Source organism: Oryctolagus cuniculus, chromosome 13 (assembly GCF_051225735.1).
Source record: "Oryctolagus cuniculus isolate XC-2025 breed Fujian yellow rabbit chromosome 13, ASM5122573v1, whole genome shotgun sequence".
In the NCBI taxonomy this organism is placed as follows: Eukaryota; Metazoa; Chordata; class Mammalia; order Lagomorpha; family Leporidae; genus Oryctolagus; species Oryctolagus cuniculus.
In genome coordinates, this window is record NC_142879.1 from 42,639,208 (window position 1) to 42,664,360 (window position 25,153).

Sequence of the window (25,153 nt, forward strand, 5' to 3'; positions counted from 1 at the left end):
CATTGTTCCAGACTATTCTCTGGGCAAACGGGATCTTGGGAAAACGCAGGTCCTTTACCCTAATCTAGGCCCTCACTCTTCTGAGTTAGACAAATTAGAGAGCGATGAGAGGCCTCTACTTTCAGGATACTTGGGGTTGTCCACAACAGACCCAGCCTTTGCCGCTAAGCAGATCCTGCAGCTTCAAGCAAGTTGCTTGCTCCGGAACAGGCCCGCCCCTGGCTGGAGCGAGTCTAGACTTGGCCTTGAAAGTGGGCGTGGCGGGGCAGGGGTGGTGGGCGTGACCCAGGACCGAGGTGGAGGCGTGGCTGGCCCCCCGCGGGGCGTGGCCGGGCCTGGCCTGGCCCCAGGGGCGGGGACATGACCCGTGGGGAGGGTGAAGTGGGAGCAGAGCTGGGAGACGGAAAAGGCCCGGGAGTTTGTCTTTCGAAGGGTCCCAGAGGCGAAGGCGGCGCTTGGCGAGCGGAGGGCAGGCGACCTGGAGCCTGAGCAGGTGCAGGAGCTGTAGGCCCGGTAGGAAGTGTGGGACTCGACGCCCGGGGGTGCCTGCCAGAGGGCTGTGCGCGCGAAGGGAGCGCCGTGAGGCCTGCGCTGGGCAAGGACGGTGCGGGGCCTGCGCTTGGGCTCTCCTGCCTTTGCCCGAGTGCCCGCGGAGGCTGCAAAGACGAGGTCCCGCCACGCTCGGCTTGGAGGCTGGGGGCCGAGGGCCGGGTTTGAGCGATGTGCGGTGGCTGGCGCTCCAGACTTCAAGTCTCTAAGCCCAGGAACTCAGCCTGGCGCTTCGTGGTCTCTCATAAAGATTTTCCGAACACTTGCCAGCGCTCGGGTGTAGGGTGTGCTTGGTGCAGCGCATACCTGAGAGAGGACACCTGCGGGTGAGAACTTTCGCGTCGTCTGGGAGCACCAGTCCGTTGCTCTTTAAATCGTCTCTGTAGAGGAGAAAACCTACGGGCATTTATTCTCGTCCTGAAGGAGCTTCATCCTCGTTGTCACAGAGAATGAACGTCTCTAAGATAAGAGACCTAGGGCTCTGCCATCCTGTGGGCCTGTTAAGTCTTATTTCCCGTGGACGGTCGTGATCCTTCCGGCCTGATGCAATTCTAGAAATAACCGACCCCCTCCAAAAGGAAATCTCTGTGCACACTGCAAAGAAAAAAACACCAGACAACTTGCTGTTGGTAGCCAGCAACAGCTTAATTTTCATAGAGATCATTTGAACACCAAATTCAGAAAGTGCGATTGTACTTTGAAATTCTGTTTTCGTTTGTGGGGCTAATGTTGCTTTAGTGTTATAAAACTTACCAAGATAGACGTAATATAGACAGAGTAAAACAGCAAAACATTTTCTTTTCATTCCTTGATTTCAGAATCATAATAGCGGTATCCAACCTTGTATTGTTTGTTAGTAACAGTTGGGGGGGGGGGGTCTGAGCTTTAAGCAGTGTCATCACTTCTCACCCCTGAGGGGGTATGGTGGTACAGGTGGGAAGTGAAAGCCTTGAAGGGTTAAGCCACCCTGCAGGGAAGTTTATGGAAGGGAGGAAGGGGTGTGTGTGTGTGTGTGTGTGTGTGTGTGTGTATTCCTGACTCCAAGGCCATGGACTTGCTTCTTGGACCACATCAAACTTAACTACATGAGAACCTTGCCCCTTCTTCAGTGTGGGAAATTAGAGGGATTGCTGGATTAAAGAACTTTGGACCCATAATGAATAGAGTCTAATTGTAGTTCTAGTGCCAGCTCTGTGACTTTGTACAAGTTGCTTATCTTTCCTGAGCACGTAATTTATCTCTAGGTCTCTACTTGAGCTAATAATTTATGGATTTATAAATTAATTTATAAAATAATTTATGGAATTGTTTTATCAGTTGATATTTTTGGTCAAATTTAGTGTTGAAATGGCCAACTGGCTATGAAGGGCCTGTTTACTCCATCAAAAGAATACATTTTTTTTTTAGGATTTATTTATTTACTTGAAAGAGTTACACACAGAGAGAGAGAGAGAGAGAGAGAGAGAGAAGGGTCTTCCATCTGCTGGTTCACTCCCCAGCTGGCCTCAATGGCTAGAGCTGCGCCAGTCTGCAGCCAGGAGCTTCTTCCAGGTCTCCCACATGGGTACAAGGGCCCAAAAACTTGAGCCGTCTTCTACTGCTTTCGCAGACCATAGCAGAGCGCTGGATTGGAAGTGGAGCAGCCAGGACTCGAACTGGTGCCCCTATGGGATGCCAGCACTGCAGGCGGCGACTTTACCCACTACACCACAGCGCCGGCCCCAGGGATACGTATTTCATACCTCATTAGACACTGGGGTTCCAATAGAGAACTGGAAAAATGAGAACACCTGTCTCTTGGGGTTTTTATGATGTTTGGAAGTGAAGAAGTTAAAGGAAACAAAGAACGAATAAACAGATTAACACAGCTGCCTGTTGGGCACAGTGGCTAAGATGCCACTCAGGATGCCCTGCGATGGGTTTGAGCCCTGGCTCCACACTGTGGGAGACAGCAGGTAATGCTCAAGTAGTAGGGTCCCTACCATCTATGTGGGAGACCTCATTGAGTTCCTGGTTCCTTGCTTTTCCAGCTTGGCCCAGCTCCAGCTGTTGTGGGCATTTGGGGAGTGAATTAGTGGATTGAAGATCTCTCTCTTTCTGTTGGCTTGTATCTCTGCCTTTCAAGTAAGAAAGAAAAACAACTACAAAAAAAGAAAAAGAAAAACAGCTACAAATTGTAAGTGGAGTTGCAATCAAGGAAGATAGAGTGGGAAGCACTTTGGGTGTAGAGGTGAAGAGGAGGCCTGATCAGTTTAGATGCTGATTTAGAAGGATGAGAAACACCTAGTGATGTTCATTCATTTCTCTGGGAACTGCAGGGGTGGGAAAGGTATGAAAGAACTTGGTGTGTTCTGGAAACTTCCAGAGATCTTTGTGGCTGGAGCTTGGGTGATTGGTTCAGGATGAAGTTGGAAAGCAGAGTTGGAACCAGATCACCAGGGCTGTGTGCAGCCTGGAAAAGACTCTGGATTTTTTCTTACCTAACATCAGTAGGGAGCCACTGAAGGATTTGAGGCAGGGGGAATGATATAAAGGTGACTGTTGTGAAGCCCAAACGCAAGATCATGGTGGCATAGACAAGGGTAGTGGCAGTGGAGACAGAGGAAGTGGTTTTCAGATGCCACTTAATCAGTGAGGCCTTCTTAGCCAGCTCATTTAAAATAGTGCTCCTTGGGGTGGGCTTGGTGATGCTGTGGGTTGGGCCACCACTTGAGATGCCTGAATGCTATATCATAGTGCCTGGGATTGAGTCCTGCCTCTACTTCTTTTTTGCTGTTGTTGTTTGTCCTGTTTATGCAAAGTGTCCATTAGAAATGTTCTTTTTTTCTTAAAAAAAGATGTATTTATTCATTTGAAAGAGTTCACAGTGGAGGAGAGACACAGAGGGAAGGAGAGAGGGAGAGGGGGAGACAGAGAGAGAGAGAGAGAGAGAGAGAGAGAGAGACCTTCCATCTGCTGGTTCACTCCCCAAATGGCTACAAAAGCTGGAGCTAGACTAGTTCAAAGTCAAGAGCTTCTTCTGGATCTCCCTTGTAGGTGTAGGGGCCCAAGCACTTGGACCATCTTCCACTGCTCTCCCAGGAGTATTAGCAGGGGGCTGCATTGGAAGTGGAGCAGCCGGGTCTTGAATTGATGCCTGTATAGGATGCTGGCTTCTCAGATGGTGGCTTAACCCGCTGCACCATAACTCTGACTCCTCTTTTTTTAATGTTTTATTATTTTTATTAATATAAAGAAAACAGATTTCATATATTTCATAAGTACAGTTTCAAAAGATAACCATACTTCCCTCCCTCCCCACCTCCCAACCCCTTCTTTTCCTCCCTTTTTCTTTTCATTAATTTTTGCAGATAGAATTTTAAAACACTCTACTGCCTCCACTTTTGATCCAGCTTCCAGCAAATGAGCCTGGGAGGCAACAGAGGATGCTCAAGTTCTTGGGTTCTGCCACCCCCATGAGAGACATGGATAATGGTGTGGGCTCCTGGCTTTGGCCTGATCTACTGGATTTTGTAGGCATTTGGGGAGTGAATCAGGAGATAGAAGTTCTTGTGCTCTCTCTCTGTGTCTCTCTCTTTTCTCTGTCTCTCTGGCGTTCAGTCAATCAGTAAATCTTTAAAACAAATCAGAAAAGAATCTTCCATATGCCATGTACTGTTCAAATTGCCTTACATGCGGTACTTTGTGCTTGCAATACCACCACAAGGTAGATTTTTAATAAACAAGCAAACACTGCAGCACCTCTCACACACCAAGGCATTCTCTATCATCCTGCTCACTTTATTTTTCCTCCGTATTGCTTATTCCCATATGGTATACTGTACATCTTGTTTGTAAAGTGTATTTGTAAACTCATTTTCCTAAGAACGTCAAGTACATGAGGATACAGTTTTTGCCAGTTTATGGCTGTTTCTCCAGCAGCTGATGCCATGCCTTATGTGAAGTGGGCTCTTAATTCATATTTATTGAATGAATGGTTTTGATAAATATTTTGGATTTTCATTCCATAGAATTCACTGATGAGTTGGAATTGTCAAAAATCAATAAAAAGAGGAAGATTAAGGAGTTACTAAATTGGTAGTCATCATGGGGAAATAGTAAATTCTCTTTGGAACATATTAAGTCTATGTTGTGTGGATTATTAACTGTTGCTATAGCGAAAGATATCCTATTAAAAGAACAAACATGTATTATCTCTCAGTGCCCATGGCCCTGGATTGGTTCTTCATGGCTTGGTTGGTTGGTTCTGGCCAAGGGTCTCTCATGAAGTAACAGTCTAGCTATTGGCCAGTGCTGCAGTCATCTTAAGTCATCTTAAGGTTGAAGCTGAGAAGTTTGCTTCTAGCTCTTTCATATGGCTGTTGAGAGAATGTAGCTGCCTGTTGGCTATAGACTTCAGGTGCTTATCACATGACCTTCCCTTAGGTTGGCCCATGATGTGTTTGCACTCAAAGTGAATTATCCAAGAGAAGAAGACATCCCAACAGGGAAGTGACAGTTTTTTTTTAGAACCAGAGCTCAGAAGTGGCATTCTGTTACTTCTGCTGTATGCTTCTGGTCACACAGACCAACTGTGGTACAGTGTAGGAGGGAAGTATTTAGGATGCGAACGCCAAGAGGGATGAGGTTTTGGGGGCTGTTGTAGAGGCTGTGACTTGTGTGGTCCAACAGATGTTGCTGTGGTTTGGATTTGGTTTTTTCTTCTGAAGATTCATGTGTTAGAAGCTTGGTCCCCAGTGTGATGGATCCAAGAGGTAGTGTAACCTTTAAGAGGCGGGGTCTAGTTGTACATACCAGATCATGGGGACATCAGCTTTGGTAGGGATTAATGTTTGTCTGTCAGGACTGGGTTCGGTCTTACAGGAGTGGATCAGTTATAAGTGGGTTGTTACAAAACAAGTTACTCCACACAGTCCCTCTCTTCTGCATGCACCACTCACCACTCCTGCATGTACTCCTCCTATATAATGGCATCCACTCTGGTGACATAGCCAGATCACCCTCACCAGAGGCCAATCACAGGTGTTCAGTCTCCAAAACTATGAATTAATAAACTTAATAAAAAAGTACCTGGTCTCTGATATTTTGTTATCTGGGCTACAGAGAATTATTTGAAAGTCATTAGTCATGATACATGTAGCCCCTGGAAATATCTAAGAAGGTCCAGGGATAGAATATATATAGAGAGAAGAGGACCTTAAACCCAGGCTCAAGGAGCCCAACATTGACAGGATGGAGGGGAGGTTCTAGCAGAGGAAGTAGTCAGTGAGGCAGGAGGAAACTCAGGACAGTGTCTGTTCCAGAGGTGACTTAAAGAGCTTTTACCTGACTGCCATGAAGGACAGAAGATACCTGGGACCTGGCTGAAGTGAAAAGCATTTCTGGAAAAAATCCAAAGTATTACAATGGGAAGTGTGAATAGTTAAATTTTAAGTCAGAAAGGAGCAGAGAACAGGAGAACACATCTTGTGTAGATAGAACATTCCTAGTCATTACAAGTCTGTCCATGCCTTTGTACTTAGTGCCTTCCTGGTCTGGAGTTTGGCCGCAGGATCCCTATGATTCTGGGTAAGTCAAGAATCCAATTCAAGGGTTTTAGTGACTCCTCTTGTAGTTAAACTTGAAGACAAATGATGAACCGTATAGCAGGGGAGGAGCTTGGAAAATGTCCACCCTTGCTTCCGTATGCTTTAAAGTGTTACTACGTGAGGAAGCTCTCTCTTCAGACATCTGAAATACCTCAGAAAATCATACAGGAACAGTGCTGAGAATTCTCAATGAAGCTATATCCTGCTCCCTACCCATTGACTGAAATGATTGTGAATTTTTTTTTCATACACCAAATGTAGCCTCATTCTGTTTGCTTTCCCTGCTTTTTCTAGTGTATTTTCAGTGGTCCAGGTTTTTCTCTGAAGATTTCTGTAACAAAAGTCTTCTCATTCATAAACATCCTCCCTCAGTTTAAAACAAAAAGGAAGAAAATACCTGGTCCCACCTGGCTACCTGGCATAAACTCGCCCTATGGTTATGAAGGTGTGTTTCTTGCAAGCTACATCCTCCTGAGTACCTCTGCCTGTTCAGTGTAGGAGTCTTGAGGCTTATCGGTACATCTGTTCCCTTCCCAATAGAAATGGCCATGTGAATTGTTTGGCCAATGAAATACAAGTGAGGTGACATATGTCACTTTTAGGTGGAAGTTTTAAAAGCCAGTGAAAGCTTTGTCACAACCTCCCTCTGCTAAAGTGGCCACCCAGCTGGTGGGAACCATCATGGAGGGCCATGGAATGAGGACAGTGAGCAGTATCTCCTGCCTCTCACATTAGACTTGTCTGATGAGCTAGAGTTTAGACTCAGATTTGGTGATTTGTTACTGCAGTGTAACCTAGCCGGGCCTGCCAACATGCTCAAGTGAGCTCTGAGGCACATGTGTCCAAGGATTTCTGCCTCCAGTTTTCCAAACATCTTGAGAGCCTCAGGGGAGGTGTTGCACATGGTTTGTCCTATAGTTAGCCCGCACCGGGGTGCTGTTCACTGCTTGGGATATTGCCTGAATCATCACCTCAAGAGGGAGTAAAGCAGATACTGGGCAGGTATCTTTCCCTGCAGAAGGGGGGTGTTCAGGATGTAGAAATGGGGAGTGGGAGGGCCCTTCCAGCCCAAGCAACATATACCTTCCTAGGTTATAGGTTCAAAACATGTGACTCAGTTGGTGTCTTCAAAACGTGTCGCTTCATTCTGGCTTGGTCTGGCCCGTTTAGAGGACCATGTTGCTCGATAAGCCTTCGAGGAATATTGCTGACACACAGACTCTGCTTATTAGACTGTGCCTGTGTTCCTGTGCCTTCTCTCTGGCCTAAATCCTGCACTCTGAGTTTCATTATGGCTAAGGCTCCTCTTACAGTTGGAGAGACGACAGGTACCCAGGTTTCAGTACTGCTATAGTCAGCTTCATCATTTTAATCAAAGGTGGCAAATGTGGCATTTAGATGTTTAATTGCATTCTGTAAGAGCAGCTTACATTGAAGTGTAAAATATAGGCTCAGTGCCTGGAAGGCGTAGAAATTAAGGCTCACATTTTTATTTAAAAAAAAAACACTGTGTAAATACATATTTAATTTTCAGTAAACTTTCAGTTATTCTAATACATAGGAATGTTCATGGGTGAAGTGTAAAGAGACAGTTTTTCCCCAATATAGTTATCAGTGAATGCATTTCAGAAATTATTTTGTCACCAAAGACCATTTGAAACAAATTATCAGTTCTTACCATTGACTAGTTTCTTTATGTACAGCTTCAAACAGTATTTTAAATATGATTCCCTGGCTATTTTATTTTGGATGTAAGAGTATCAGACCTAGATTTTGCTCTGAACGTCCTGGAGGCAATGTGTTCACTCTTTCACTCTGACTTAAACAGAAGAGAAGCAAGAAGCTTTGGGCAGAGCTGTGCTGCATTCTTAGAGATGTCGGCTATAAATCCAGTCTCCCCAGAGGTTAGCAATCAAAGTTCTCCCCCTCTCGAACTCATGCGAGTGATATGATGATGATAAATTGCTTGGACATGACTGCCCCAAGCACTCGTGTGATGAATTATGTGGTTCAGGGCATAACCAAAGATTGTGTATTGTCAGTCTGCCATACGGAGTATTGGCAATATTCATAAATAGCCTTCTGCCAATTCTGGTCTCTGCTTTGCATATTAAATTAACTGTTTCCATACGTCATGGTTCTTAATTCGTATTCACCTCTGACTTCCACAGAATTCACTTAGTCAACCTTTTGTATTTTCTGTTCTCTATTCATTAAACAAGTGTGGGGTATGCTCAGTTGTATATACAGTAAACATTGTCTTTTTCAAGAAACTGGTAAAATAGTAATTATTTCACTAAATCCAGAGTAATAATAGCTTATCTTTCAGTGCTAAATTGGATAATTATTTGGTGTCTAGAATGCACTTTGAAGAGCATATTGGTAAATAATGCTGTTAATTTAATGCTTTTTGTGTAGTCAAAAAGCTGTGCAGCCACAAAATCTTCAATATTAGTGTGTATCAAAAATAATTCTTGATGTTATGTACCATTTTCAAAATTTTGTGTGTTGATTTTTAAACCAATTTTGATATTTTCATCAACTCGTTATCTCATTCTTAGCACCTCCACATTTTTACATGTCTTGTCCACAGCATTCTTTGCATATCTGTAAAGTTAAATGTTAACAGTGTTACTTTCTGAAAGTTTAGGGGAAAGGGAAAACCTAAACCCTAGTTCAGGGCTTTTTCCTACCACACAACTTCTATGTATGTTGTTTGATATTTGCTTATTTTTTCAATAAGTTTTTCTGTTATGCCCTAACAAAAAATTAAAATCCTGATTTATTTAGTCTGATTCCATACCCTGAGCTGTCACTTCAGTGTCATCAAAATGTATCCTGATTATACAAAGTACAAGAAAAAGGTAATATATTTGAGTCAAATTGACATTTGGAGATTTATTGTTTATAGCCCTTGTCTGTACTCTTGAGGAACAGTGATTTTCCTGCTTATGGTATTGAATTCTCTATTTAGTGGAGGGTCAAGCTTGTGATTATAAAATAAACTGGAAGTGTGTTGTTGTAAAAAGAGAAAAAATAAGAAAGGAAGCAGGAGCATGGGTGGGAAGTATCATTATGCTCTTACGTCTATATATATGAAATTCGTTCACATTATATACATTTTTAATGTATCAAAAAGGGTTAGGTTGAATTGCACATTTCTGACCATTCCCCTCTTATTTTTTCTTTTTTTTTTTTCTTTTTTTTTTTTCTTTTTTGACAGGCAGGGTGGACAGTGAGAGAGAGAGAGACAGAGAGAAAGGTCTTCCTTTGCCATTGGTTCACCCCCCAAATGGCCGCTGCGGCCGGTGCATTGCGCTGATCTGAAGCCAGGAGCCAGGTGCTTCTCCTGGTCTCCCATGGGGTGCAGGACCCAAGCACTTGGGCCATCCTCCACTGCACTCCCTGGCCACAGCAGAGAGCTGGCCTGGAAGAGGGGCAACCGGGACAGAATCCGGGGCCCCAACCAGGACTAGAACCCGGTGTGCCAGCGCTGCAAGGCAGAGGATTAGCCTAGTGAGCTGCGGCGCCGGCCCCCCCTTTATGTTTAATATTTATTTGAAGGGCTGTTAGAGAAAGGGAGATTCAGAGATCTTCCATCTACTGGTTCACCCCCCAAATGGCTAAAAGAGCTAGGGCTGGGCCAGATGGAAGCCAGGAGCCTGGAGCTTCTTCCAGATCTCTTACATGGGATCAGGGGCCCAAGTATTTGGACCATATTCCGCTGCTTTTCCAGGTACATTATCAGGGAGTTGGATCAAAGAGGAGCAGCCCAGACTCAAACTGGTGCTCATATGGGATGCCAGCATTGTAGGCAGCGGCTTAATCCACTTCGTCACAATACCAGTCCCACTGGCCAGCCCTTTCAACATATTTTCTGTTTACTCTGTGGTTCTAGAATCCCCATGTTCTTCTTCTTCTCCTTCCTCCTTTCTCCTTTCTTCTTCTTTTTAATTTATTTATTTCAAAGGCAGAATGAGAGAGAGAAACAGAGGGACAGAATCTTCTATCTACTATTTTTCTTCCCAAATGGCCACAATGGCCTTTGTTAAGGCCCAAGTCAGGAGCCTGGAGCTCTATCGGGGTCTCCCACATAATGGGAGTACTTGGGGCATCTCCTGTTGCCTTCCCAGGCACGTTAGCAGGGAGCTGGTTAGGAAGAAGCCAGGACTCAGCAGGTGCTCTGATATGCAATGGTGGCAGGGCAGGCCCCGGCTTAGTTCAGTGCATCACAGTGCCATCACCTCCCTAGGTGTAATTAAAGCCATTTCTGTAGCTTTAATTTCTGAGCTTCTGTAGCTCCCATTATTAACTATTGAATGTACTTCAAAAAGTTCATGGAAAAATGAAATTACAAGATATGCTTTATTTTGGTATAAAAAATTTATTTTAATTCACGCATAGTTTTTCCATAATACACATTCTCAGTGAACTTTCTGAAGATGTTGCACCAAAATAAACTTAATTTTTAATTCCATTTTCCTGGTGTTGTTTGAAATCTCATGTTCACTTGCTGAGGCTGATAAAATTTCCGTGATAAAATACCACAAACTGGGGGGTGTCAACAGCAAAACTGCATTTCCTCCTGGTTCTGGTGACTGGAAGCCTAAGATCTGCAAGCTTGACTCCTTCCAAGACCTCCCTCCTGGGCCTGTGGGAGCCCCTCTTCTCTCCCTGTGTCTTCCCATGGCCTCCCTTCTGGGCCTGCCTGTGTGCCAGCCTCCTCTCCTTGTCAGGACACTAGTCCTGTTGGATTAGGGCTGCCCTTAAGGGCTCCGCAAAGCCTCTGTCGCATTGGGAGGTGCTGAGGGTTAGGGCTGCAGCACATGAATTGTTGGGGCCACAATTCTGCCCACAGCACTGACCTGCGGTAGTTATGGGCTCTGAAGCTACCAGTTTGGGGAGAGTTTTTAATTTAATTTTTATTTTGTTTTTGCCTAATTTGAGCCACCAGGTGATGATCGCAGATCTCTGGAGGGTCCACTCCGTTCAGGAGCTTCTCCTTAACATTATTCGGAGGAACATTTTATACTTGTGAATTAAAATATTGAAATAATTAGAAAAAAATGGAAGCAACATTACTAAATTAGTTGGATAAAGTATATTATTAAACAAAGAATGTACAGAATCAAACTATGATCTTTGCTATAACAACACGCAGAGATTTTCAGCCAGAATTTTCTCTCTGGATTAAAACCTTTGCCATGATTCCTCCTTATGCTTACACCATCGAAAACCGCAGAACAGAGGCAGACATTGGTGTAGTGAAGACACTGGGATGTGTGATTCCCCATCAAATTGCCTGGGTTTGAGTCTTGGCCCTGCTCCCAATTCTAGCTTCCTGCTAGTGCTCACCCTGATTGGCAGCAGGTGATGGCTCTAGGACTTGGGTCCCTGCACCCATGTTGGAGTTCCTAATTCCTGGCTTCAGCCTGGCCCAGCTCTGGCTGTGGGCATGTGGCAAGTGAACCAGCAGATGGGTCCCCATCCATCTGTGTATCTGTCTGCCTCTCTGCCTTTCAAATTACTTTTTAAAAAGAACAAAATTATTCAGAGTAAGTTGTGTTCCTATCTCAGCTCTCCTTCCTTAAGGTGACATCTGGTGCTCATGTAGCTTTAGTATGCTGTGCATTATTGTCCCCATATCATCAACTGAAAATGTCTAAGAGTGCAAAAAAGTCTCTTAAGAGAGCTGTGAGCCTAAGAAGCTAGAAAATCTCCGGCATTTAAGGCAAAAAAATTGGGAAATGGGAAAGCATGAAAGAGTAGAGTTTGTCCATTATTGGTCCTCGTCTGCCATGCCTACTGTCGAGGATTCTCAAAAGCCTGCCTGAGTTCCTTCAGAATAGAATAATAGGGGTTTTCTAATCCTTAAAAAATCTTTTGTAGTAAATTGATAGGCAGAAATCTTTAGAGGATTGTTATATGGATATGTAAGAGTATGTTAATAATATTTGGGGGTAAATGATTGGCAGTTTTAAATAGGCTGTGAAATAATTCTCCCTTTCAAAATTGTTGTAAGTTGGAATTTATTGTGGAAGCTGAGTGAGGGCTATCTGTGTGTGTGGGGGGGGTGGTCATTATACTATTTTCTCTACATTTGTGAATTTTTGAATATGTCCCTATTACAAACTTTAAATAAAAGAATATTTGAAAAGAAAGAAGAAATGAAACAGAGTCTACTGGGATGTAAAAAGGTATACATGTTGGCCAGCACCGCAGCTCACTAGGCTAATCCTCTGCCTGCGGTGCTGGCACCCCGGGTTCTAGTCCCGGTTGGGGCGCAGGATTCTGTCCCGGTTGCTCCTCTTCCAGTCCAGCTCTCTGCTGTGGCCTGGGAGTACAGTGGAGGATGGCCCAGGTCCTTAGGCCCTGCACCTGCATGGGAGACCAGGAGAAGCACCTGGCTCCTGGCTTCGGATCGGCACAGTGTGCTGGCCGTAGCAGCCATTGGGGGGTGAATCAACGGCAAAGGAAAACCTTTCTCTCTCTCTCTCTCTCTCTCTCACTGTCCACTCTGCCTGTCAAAAAAAAAAAAAAAAGGTATACATGCATATGTTAGAATATACACGTTTAGGTAAAATGTGGTTGCTCCATAGGAAACTATTATTAAACCTGTGCTAAGAATACCTAGGGCCATTTTTCCTGGTGTTGGCCTCGCTGGTCTGATACACGTTTTGATCATGGTCTGGCGCATGCACGTCTGTTGTTTCCATGAGTCAGTGTCTTTCTGCCAGTTGGAATTTCCCAGGCTGTCAGGTAGCAGCTTCTCTGTATTCAGTCTCTGCTTTAACAGACTGCATTCACCACTGTGCAAATCCACTGAACACAGGAGTGGAAGCAGCCACTTGCGGCCAGTGCACCATGGCTGACTGGTACCTTCCGATCAATACCAAAAAAAAAAAAAAAAAAAAAAAAAAAAAAAGCCTCTGCTATTGCAGGAGGGGCCTTAGGGCTTCGAGCTGACAGTAGGCAAGAAAAGCTCTCCCCTGAGTTCTTCAGAGGAGTGATGTTCTGAAGCCCTACTTTCCACCCAAGTTCTCCCAGCCTCCACATCCAGGATTGGAAAGGTCATGAACCGCACTTGCGAGTCTCATGTTGCCGTGTGGAGTCTCGGGCTTCACAGATTCCCTTTTGCTCCTGTGCTTGCTGCTTTGCTTCAAACTTGCTCCATTTTCATTCAGCAAAGTGCATCTTCAATGGTGTTCCTCTTTTGCCTGTGTAAACTCACTATTTTGCAGCAGCTCAGTGTGTAAGTTGTAAAGGATACAATGTTTCGAGTGCCTACAACACTGAGACTGACTTTGCAGCCATTTTTGATCTGGGTTATGTATAGGGAGGGACAAACCAAGAGAGAGTCATAAAACTGCCTTTTGGCATTTTTCGTTCCTCCCAGGCATTCTCTTTTCACTTTTTGTCCATCGGTATATTTGAGCAGAGAGCTCAAAACATTTCAAGCTGGGGGTCTCAAGTGCAAAATGATCACTGTGAAAATTCTATGTTGTTCTATTTGCTTATTTCACTTCATATAATTGTTAGAATTGTAATATATAAAAGAACTTATGCAGTTTCTTAGCATTTAGTGATACTTCATGAACATTTGCTACTGCTTATTCTTGCTTTGATGAAGTAAAAAAGATTAATATCTAAATTTCTTTTTTTGGATTGACCAAATCAAGATTGTAAATTATTTTATGTGAAATTTTCATAATGCAGCATGTAGTGATGCTGTAGTTTTTGTGAGCCAATTTCTGCTTCTTTATTTTTATTTTTGTGTTAGTAGCACTTTGGCCAAAATAAGTTCGCATTAATTATATTTTGTATAAAATATAATGTGATCATTTCACAACATTAAGAAGGGTTTCTTACATGTCATTTCTATACAGAGTGGTATATTAAGTTTTATTCTATAAATATTGGAAAGCTTGTTAAGTAGCTGTGCTATCTCTGACCATAATGCCTTGATCCATATTCTTTATAAGATACATCATACTTAGATTTTTATGCCAACATCGTTTAAAACCATGTCAACAGTTATAGGATTAATAAAAACGTCTGAGAGTTAGAATTGGATACTACCCTTCTCTGTATAATCAGAAATCAAGATTATATTTCTGATGAGTCTGGGAGAATATTACCCCCAGAAAAGGAGTTAGTTCTTTAATAGATGAAAGAAAATGAATGTGTTAGAAAACATTGTAGAGCTGTTGAAATGCCCTTTAATTTTCACAAGCTCAGTATAAATTCATCAGTTCTTGTCTAACTTGATTTATTCTCATATCAAGTGTGTTTGCTGTGTCTATGTGCTGCCTTTGCCACTAATTACTTAACATTTTTCTTAAACTGATCCACTCTTTTTACTTTAGCCTCATCCTAAGCAGTAATACTCATGAAATCACAGGCTTGTACCCACAATACTTCTCTTTCTAAAATGCAGCAAAATAAGCAATTATCTGTTAGAAACATTTTAAAATGTGTTTATACCATCTAAAATCAGTTTTAACCAGCAATGGTCTAAATCACACTTTTTGAAAACACTGACAAAAGTCAAGCAGATTGTTCACAATTTTTAAAAATTATTTTACCATCCACTACAAAATAAAATAATTTTTGGTTGCTTGACAGAATTTTCAGAATGTTTTTTTCAATTGTACTGTGATAAGTAAAAACTTTAAAAACTGTGTAAACACCCTGTCTTTGTAGTTGTATATGCATTCATATAAACATATACACATAATGGATCATTTTAGGTGTTACTTGGGAAAGAGCCAACAGTTTTCAGTTGCTCAGTCAGTCATGTATTGAAGAGCCAGTAAAACTTCTATTATTTTATACTTGTGCCTCTACTTTCTTCTTATTCACAGCATTAAGGAGACAAGCAGTATAAAGGGCGATAATAAATATTCAGCAATCCGGAACTTCTGGGTTGCGAGGCACTTTTATTTCATTCATCTGTTAGTACTAATCTGTTGTTTACACTAAATACTGTAGTGTGGTTTGCCAAAGGGACATCAGACAAAGAATTCTTACAAGGAAAATATCAATAGGTTTCACATTCCTTGTATAGACATGTTCTACTTTTCTGTAGCATACATCACTATATGTCTATTTCTTTCCTGTTTAAACAAATTGAAGTGTTGGGAAAGCCACTGCAGAAGCCAGTTAACACCTCTCTACATAGAATCATAGAGTTTATGTATGGGAGTACCTGTATGTATTTCTTTTTATATTCCACAACTGATGTTATTTTTATTTCATTCATAAAGAACCGAAGACACTGGAGCCAAAGAATACTCCACTTTCCCTCTCGCATTCATTTACAAGGTGCATTAAGCCAGTGTTTACTTGCAGCATATCCATGAGCTGCTTTTATACAACGCAAATTCAACCTGCATCCACGTGCATCTATGTTGTCGTTAGGCAGTGCACATCACCAGTTCCCCTCCCTTGTCTGCAAGGGACATGGAGGTCACCTCCAGGTCTATTCCCCTGGTCATCTTCTGTAGTAGTCCTTCCAAAAGTTCTTGGGAAAAGAGAGTAAAATGGAGATGAGTCAGCATAAGGAAGTTCCCACTGTGTTAACCCTATAAAAAACTGGCTTTCAAATGATTCTAGAAAAAGCCAATCTTTTAACTTTAAACTTTAAAGTTGTTATAATTTTTTAAGATAGATCTTCCATCTGCTGGTTCACTCCCCAAATAGCCCCAACAGCCAGGGCTGGGCCAAGCCGAAGCCAGGAGCCAGAACTCCATCTTGATCTCCTATGTAGGTGGTAGGGCCCCCAGCACTTATGCTACCTTCCACTTCCTTTCCAGGCACAGTAGTAGGGAGCTGAATCAGAGGAGGTACAGGCAGGACTGGAGCAGCTGCCTTCATGGGATGCTGGCTTTGCATGCAGCAGCGTAACCCACTCCACCACATTGGTCCATGTTATTTCCTTTTTTGACAGTTTTCAAGTGACTAGTTCAGATGGAAATGTAGAGGTGATGTCATGGGAAATAGGGCCATTTTATCAAGGCCTCTTTCTGCATGCTCATCTTGGTGTTGGCTGGCTGTCTCCTCTGACAACAGTAGCTCTTTTCCCGCTGGTAGAGGAGGCACCTACTTAAAGGAAAATCCACGCCTTCCTTTTAGTCTGATACAGAACTCATCCTGTATCTGTTCAGTCCAAATTGCTTTTGCTCAAAACAATCCGCAGGCTAACGTGACTGCTTTTGGGTGGCATAGTCTGATCTTTCAGAGGGTACTCATGCAGAAACAATGAACCCTAAACTAATGGACAACTGTTTTTACTGACATCATGCAAGCTTGATGAATATTGTAAATACTGGTGGAAATGGATTGCCAATATCAGCATTGACTTAATGTTGATTTCCTCAATCAGATGGAAGGAACTTTTAGAGATCACTTTGTTCAGTGGCTTTGTTTTATTAATGAGAAAACTGCGGTCTATAATGTAAGTGGTTTTCCAAAGACACGCTTCATAAATCAGCTTTACTTGTAACATGTATACAGTTGGTAAGGTTCTGACTTGTCTTCTTCTTGGGGAAGTAGTAATATGTTCAGAAGACCGTTATGCTATCCTGTCTGTGTCCATTCTTCCATTTGACAATGGTTTACAATTTTTGGTGGCATTCAAGATATTTTATAGCTGGTGGCTATTGTTTGTAGCAGTAAAAGATTGACCTATTGAATTAGGTAATTAACCTATTGAATCAAGAATTTCTGTTGAATGAGAGAAAAAATACCCTAATTGTTTTTCTTTTTTGAAGGTTTTGTTTTTATTTATTTGAGAGGCAGGGTGACAGAAAGGGATGGAGGTTGTCCATCAACTTGTTCACTCCCCAAATTAACACAACATCTGGGGCTGAGCCAAGTCAAAGCCAGGAGACTAGAACTCTATGCATGTCTCCCATATGGGTGGCAGAGTCTCTACTATGGGAACCATTATCTCCTGTGTCCCAGGTGTGTTAGCAGGAAGCTGGATTTGAAGCAGAGGTGGGACTTGATCCCAGGAACTCTGATATGGGATACAAACACCACAAGAGGAAGCTTAACCTGCTGTGCCACAATACCCCACCTTAACCTTTTTCTAAGCATCAAAATGTTTTAACCATAATAAATATAATTTCTGTTCAAATATATGTGGGTTTAAACATTCCAAGTTCCTGATTTTTAATCTATGGTTATACCTAATAATAAAGGAGGTAATAAAAAACCTGATAAATGCAGTAAAAGTATATTTTGATATCAATACATAATAAAAATTCACGAAAGGAGTTATTGTAAAGAATAAGCCAAGAAGTTGAGAGCTTAATTTCAGGTGATGCCTTACCAAGAACTAAGAGAAGATTCAGGTAGCAAGTGCAATGACGACTTTGCCTATGAAGTTAAAAATATCTTCGGAGGGAAGGACAGCTAATTTTGTTTATGTAATAGGTTTATATTGCTCCACAGTTTGTTGATAAAGGCAGCTTTGAGCTTTCAGAAAGCATATCTTCATCCTTTCTGGGTTCCAATTTAGAAAGTGTTATTACTTCTTTTCAGAAACTGAACCACGTAGTAGTTCTGAGGTCTCCCAGGCACCCACACTCCAAGAAATGGAAAATTAGCGACCATTATCCCTTCAAAATGCTGTTATTTGCCATAGCCAAGGAGGCAAGCAATCTTTAATAATACGGGAATTGCCAGCGGTTCACTCTTCTGCTGTTAGGGCTACCAGAGACTGCGTTTCAAATCTGTTCCCTGTGTTTTCAGCCCCACAGCAGCTCTGAAACCTCTGCATTCTTTTCAGTCAAGTTAATTTATTCATCCATCTACAAACGTTTATAGAATGCCTGCTCGGGGCCAGCCGTCGTGCTAGACGCTGACTGTGACGTTTGCTCTCACTTCAACACTGAGCAGAGCAATTCCTTAAGAGTTAAGATAATCTATTTGCAATTCTCCTGTGGTCTCCCCAGAGAATGCCAGAGGATTAGAGGCCCCCCAGATGAACACAGCATCCTGCCAGTCTCTGCCCTGTGTACCATTTGTCATTGACACACGATAGTCATTGTACACCACGCTTTCATCTATGGAAACGATGCAAGGAGGCTGTTGGGGGCTGGGCAGTGCTTTTCCAAGCAGGAGTTTCTCTTCCTGCACCTTGCTCTGATGTTTCAGGAGAACAGCTCTGCCCACTCTTCTCTTGCCAGTAAAGGATGGGTGTAGCTTCCATTGTCGCCTCTGAAAGCAGTAGCTGCACCTGCTGTGAAGACGTGTCCAGCCTCAGAAGAAGTTCTGCTTGCTTCCTTTGGGAGCATGGGGTCATGACTGCATCTTTTTTGGCAACCTTTCTGCCTCCAGGGTCAGTGAATACAGAGCTGCCAGCCAAATTCTTACCAACCCCAGTAATGCACTCCACCTCTGCCGCATGGTGGTCTGTACTTTGTTTAACCCTTTAGTTTATTACTAAACATTTGCTCGTTAGGAAACCTTGCTTGGTTATTCTCAGCACTATGTATCGCCAGTGACTTCACAGTTCATTTTTTCTCATTGTGTTTACCTGTATGCTGTATGTAATTTGCTGTAAACTGATTGAAATGTGAACTCCTTGAGGACAGGGACCACATCTACTTTTTCTTTCTATACCACAAAGAGGGTCTGACCCAGTTTATTAGTGTGCTATGAGTCCTGGGCAAACAAAGAAGAAAAACAAAATTAAAAATATAATCTTGTGTAAGGACATATATTCAAGTAAGTGTTGTAATGTGATCTTATGGCAAAATGTAGTGACCTTTTGAGAAGTGAAATGCCTTGTTGCTGAATACTTCTCTCTCTCTCTCTCTCTCTCTCTCTCTCTCCCTCTCTCTTTTAAGTCCTGTATCACAACAATTTGGTTCTATCGCAATTCATCTTTTATGGTAATATAGTGACAATGAGATGATTTCTCTGGAGAATCTATGCTAATACTATTAAAATGCTCTTACAATGTCAAAATGATTGCAGTGGAAGCATGTGGGGACTGCGCTTATGTGATTATGATATTATAGTGATGGGCGATTACCATAGGAAACTACTAATTCAACCCTGCAGGGACTTGCATTATGAAGCCATTATAACATGAGCTTATAATGACACAATAACTTGGATGCACATTCGTAATGTGAAAACTAAAAGCTAATTTGAATGCAAGTAGTATTTCCATTAAATTGTAATTAAACACTGAAAGCAACGCTTGTTTAAATTTGAGATGGAGACATACAATCCTGAAATGAACATTGTGGGTAAAGAATGCATGCCGAGTGTGAGCTTAGAAATGGTTAGACACTGCTCGCGACTCTGTTCTGTAGTGTTTACTAGGTGTGAAAGCCCACGTTGGAGTGGCTTCCCCAGACGCTCCCTCTCTGCCGGCCCTTGAAAGTAACTAAAAACATTATCAGGACACAAAAAGCCTGAATCTATTTGTCATTCCTGTAACAACCACTAACTAATACTTTCAGCCTTCTTGTTTCGTTTTTGAAGTGGGCATAATAGCACTTAGCTCCCTCAATACAGTACGAAGGCAAATTATTTTTTGCATGAAAAGTAACCTTTTTAAGTATGCCACAGAATTAATCTGTGTTCAAAACTCAGGGAAAACAGATAAGCATAAAGGAGGGAAAGATTTTAAAGACTAAAACAAATATGTATGAGCCTATCTGGGTATTTTCTTTGTACACAGTGTGTACATCTTTTCCATCAAAAACTTCCATGATTGCTTTTAAACCTACTTAGTGATTTTTCCCACCCCTTCCAGTGGCAAGATCTGTTTCTTATCTAAGAGAATCCAGCTGATACGTTTTTGTTTGTTTTTAAAGGTCAGCTCAAGCTGGATGATTTTGCATGTCGCCTGGGAAACTGTATTTTACTATTAGGGAATAAGGTTTGGCAAGGTTGATGCTCTGCATATATCAGTTACAGGATGAGTCCACGGTAAATCCTTCAGATTGTGTTTATCATAACACTTTAGGTATTTACCTAACAATTCTCACTGTTTAGAAATCAATGATGCCTTTGAGAAGACATAGAGTTTAATTTGTTCTCAACTGATAAATATTACAAGGCTTAGGTGAAGATTATGATAGATTATGAAAAACTGGGAAAATTTAAGAGCTGCTGAACTTGTGAGCCCTGCCCCTGGGTTAGCTTGTGCAGGTGTTGTAAGGACACATGGCGACTCATGTGGACTCCCTGCTAATTATGACTCAAAGTACTTATTGCCTCTTGGCTTAAATATAGTTGAGAAGGGTTTTCGTTAAGTATTTGGTTTGCATTTAGAGATGCTGTATGCTTTAGAGTTATTTTTATTACCACTTTTTGCAACAACCAAATTAAGTAGGTAAGTCTAAATTACTAGAGTCCTTATGTGTATAATTGGGATAAGGAAAGAAAGCACAATGCAATTAGGTGGCTTACTTCAGGCCACATGGTCGAGTTAGGATGAGATTTTCTGTTCCTGGATCATTGTAGTCTCTTTCTCTAGGCCAATGAGTAATGTTACTCTCTGAATAGTGTTTCTGTATTAATGGAGACAAGGATAACTAATTGTGATGTTCATAGTAAATACCTACGTGGCTTAGTAGAAAGGATATTGGACAGACAAGTTGAGCTAATGTAGGCTCTCTGACCTTCAAAAGATCCAGGATTCATGCTTAGAATCCAAACTAAAGTTGTTAGATTAAATGATCTCCAAAGTCCCTTCCAGCCCCCAAACTCTGAGATCAAATAATGTTTCACATTAATTGAAACTTAAATATTCTCATTATAAATGTAATGCATTTTTAATATTTAATAAAATATTTTACCTACTTTAAAAGCATTAATCTAAATTCAAAACCATGTCTTACTTGCATGGTATTTAATAATCTGATATGTTTTTAGCAGTAGATACATAATTGACTTAAAATGTCTTTATTTTGAAAATCTAAAATCATTGAAGTCATAGACATAAATCTAACTCAAAAGGACATAAAAGTCTTAGTCCTTTGATATATTGGCAGTTTTGTGAAAGTACAGTTAAAACTACAATTAAATGATATTTATGTTTGCATAATAGTTTTCTTAAAATTTTATGTTTTAATTATTTATTTGAAAGGCAGGGAGGAAGAAAGAGAGAAACAAAAAGAGAGAAAGAGAGAGAGAGAGAAAAAAGAGGAGAGAAAGATCTTCCATCCATTGCTTCACTCCCCAAATGGCCTCAATGACTGGGGCTAGTCTAGGATGAAGCTAAGAGCCTGGAGCTGCATCCAAGTCTCCCAGGTGGGTGGCAGGGCTCAAGCACTCAGGACATCTTCCTCTGCCTTCCCAGGTGCATTAGCAGGGAGCTGGATCCTAAGCAGAGCAGCTTGGTCCTGAACAGGTGCTCCAATATGGGACCCAGGCATGGCAGGTGTCACCTTAACTCACTGTACCACAATGCTTGCCCCCTGAACAACAAATTAAACATGAGATTTTCTATGAATTCTTGGTAAAGAGGTGATATCAATGATTGATGTACCAAAATTAAAGTATTGTACTAGATAAACCTTTCTAAGTGTTTTAATGCACTTTATTTTTACAGGCAAAATAATCAATTAACTTCCCTTTATTTGAAATGTATAAATATATATGCACATATTTGATCCATATATATGTAGACTGAATCCATGTATATATATGCATGTATGTATATTATAGAAATTAATTAGTTTATTTAAACTTTCTTATTTGCCCTGATCCCATTGTAGTAAATCAGTTTTGGGGAGTAGAAATAAGCTGTTTGTTGCCTTACTTTTCCTATGTCAAATATTAGCCATTCCCAAAAAGAGGTCTCTCTGTCAAGTGCCACACAATTTTAGGGTTGGACGAAATTTGTTACCCTGACTTCTTTCCTAGGCCTATTAGGCCCTAAGGCATGTTTTTCTCAAAACTGATGGATCAAAAATTTTTGGCAAACTTTTTGATTTTGTGTTTATATTTTTATGATAATCTAAACAACTTTAAGCATATTCTGATCCCCTGTATCCATTTTGCAAGCAAATATTGACAAAGATGTCATTGTTTGTGTCTTCCTTTCTTTTTAAAAAGATTTTAATGATACTGCATTATTATCTAAAACAACTATATTTTTTATGATTTTTTTCAAACTGTGGTGTTTTCCTGGAAACCATGACTGTATTTCCCTGAACATTAGGAGGTATTGAGAGAGTGATATCATAAATTAGTTGGAGCGCTTTAATTTCCTACATAATAAATGGAATTGGTTTATAAACTAAATTATATATGATAGTTGCATGTGGGTTTGGTTTTTACAGTCTAGTCTTAGGGTCTATACATTATCAAAAGTGTGGGAGCAAGAGACAGGATTTGTTCAGTTTTCTGGCGTGTATTTTATTTGCAGTCTTGGAGGTTCAGGAGCATAGCACTGACATCTGCTCAGCTCTGGTGAGGGCCCCTCAGCTGTGTCACATGATGGATAGCTTCATGGAGTATGTGTGTGAGGGAGAGGCCATGTAGCAAGATGGGGAGCAGAGAGACTGAGACCAGGCCAAGCTCGCTCTTTCCTAACAACACTGTTGTGTGAGAACTCACTATAGTCCCACTGGAACTGAGTAGCATCGCCAGTGACCCAGTCACTTGCACTGGGCTTGTTCCACCATATCTCACCTCACCACCCTGACAATCAGGCTCCCAACATGTGAACCCTCGGAGGACACACTCAAAACATGTCCACATCATAGCCTAGCTTTTTCAGTTTTTCTAGCCCTACAGTCTGTACTGTGTCTTCAACTTAATCAATCCTACTCCTCCCTGACATTACCTCCTTAACACCAGTGTGCACTCATTTATTGGAAGCTGAGGGAAACATGGCAGTCAAGCTGCTGATAAACCAGTTAATCGAAGCTAAGAGTTTACACATCATGATAAATTGGAATTCTTGTCCTATAATCTCTTATAAGGAAAAAGTGATGTACATTTTCTTTGGCACACATTTTAGGTGCTCAGTAATAAGTGTTGGGCAACTCTCAAAGGAGAAACCTTGGAGGTCATGGTTGTTACACTATTTTTAAAGGTCTCCCAAGGGGAGCATTACAGAGCATTCAGCCTTTGATGAAAATGGAATATAGCTCATCATCTTTGTGATAATGAATAATAACCCCATTTCCTCATTGGTGAAATGGGAACAATAATAATATAAGTGGATTTCATCTCAAAGTACTTCCTATAGTCCAGTCTAACACTGTTAGATACTTTTTGATGATTCACCTTCTGTTGATCCCTTGCCTACTTCTCCAGGACATTAGGAGATTTAATTAAAGTGTATATAGTATCTTAAGCTCTTCAGAGAAACACACAGAGTTATATTGTAGAAACACTTCTGATATGCCATAATCTCTTGAGTATAATGAAACCAACAATGCAGAAAGCTGGAACTTCAATACGGTTACAGTTTTGTTAAGACACATTCATACAATATAATATATTTTTTTCTAATTTTTTTTGACAGGCAGAGTGGACAGTGAGAGAGAGAGAGAGAGAGAGAGAGAAAGGTCTTCCTTTGCTGTTGGTTCACCCTCCAATGGCCCCTGCAGCCGGCGCGCTGCGGCCAGCGCACTGCGCTGATCTGAAGGCGCTGATCTGAAGGCAAGAGCCAGGTGCTTCTCCTGGTCTCCCATGGGGTGCAGGGCCCAAGCACTTGGGCCATCCTCCACTGCACTCCCTGGCCACAGCAGAGAGCTGGCCTGGAAGAGGGGCAACCGGGACAGAATCCAGCGCACCGACCAGGACTAGAACCTGGTGTGCCGGCATCGCTAGGTGAATTAGCCTGTTGAGCGGCGGCACCGGCCACAATATTATATATATTTTTTGACCACAATATTATATTAATAGTGGTTGTTATTATAGGTTTGAGAGTTCAAAGTTCAGTTACTGTGAACTTTGTAATTTTTTTAAAACATTTTATTTGTTTATTCGAAAGTTAGAGTTACACAGAGAGAGGAGAGGCAGAGAGAGAGAGAGAGAGGTCTTCCATCCGATGGTTCACTCCCCATCTGGCCACAATGGCTGGAGCTGCGCCAATCTGAAGCCAGGAACCAGGAGCTTCTTCCGGGTCTCCCATACAGTTGCATGGACCCAAGGACTATGGGTCATCTTCTGCTTTCCCAGGCCGTAGCAGAGAGCTGGACTGGAAGAGGAACATCCGGGTCTCAAACTAGCGCCCATACGAGATGCTGGCGCTTCAGGCCAGGGCATTAACCCACTGCACCACAGTGCCAGCCCCTGAACTTTGTAATTGTTCTAAGCAAAATTTATTTTTTTTTCCTGTTTGGTAAATAACACGTTTGCAAGGTCAAGTAAGGATTCAAATCATATTATTTTTAGTCAGTATTTCAGGCTTCCCAATTTTGTTTTCCAACTCACTTAATAAGTCATTACAAAACTTTTGTGAGTTAGAAGAGGAAAAAAGAGAGTGCTTCTTCAGATTTGCATTTCCTCCAAAATGTAGACCTGATCTTCAGACCCCTGAGAAGCAAGGAAAACTGCTTTAGTTTCCTCACTCATCTCCTGGCCTCCAGAGACAGCATTTAACCCATACTCCACACTGCCCTGTTTTTTTGTTTTTTGTTTTTTGTAGCTGTGGCCCAGGCACTTCCACCATCTCCCGCTGCTTGCTGCTTGCTGCTTGCTTGCTTGCTTGCTTTAAAAAAAAAAAAAAAAGATTGATTTATTTGAAAGATATAGTTACAGAGAGGCAGAGAGAAAAAGGTCTTCCATTGCTGGTTCACTCCCCAAATGGCTACAACGGACAGAGCTGGGCCGATCCGAAGCCAAGAGCCAGGAGCCAGGAGCTTCTTCCAGGTCTCCCAAATGGGTGCCAGGGCCAAAGCACTTCATCTTATACTGTTTTCCCAGGCCATAGCAGAGAGCTGGATTGGAAGTAGAACAGACAGGACTCAAACTGGTGCCCACATGGGATGCTGGCACTTCAGGCAGTGTCTTTACTGGCTACACTACAG

At 41.9% G+C, this 25,153-nt stretch overlaps 1 protein-coding gene across 2 annotated transcripts in view; it reads left to right on the forward strand.

The window, feature by feature from the left end:
• The first annotated feature begins 327 nt into the window (after positions 1–327).
• The window catches only part of PTER (phosphotriesterase related), a 77,259-nt gene continuing 52,433 nt past the window's right edge, over positions 328–25,153 (forward strand). Inside the window, exon 1 of one of the 2 annotated variants that reach the window (XM_008268303.5) lies at positions 328–513. The gene's annotated coding sequence lies outside the window, so the exon portion shown is untranslated. The remainder of the gene's footprint in view (positions 514–25,153) is intronic. The other variant, XM_008268304.5, reaches the window with a different exon arrangement.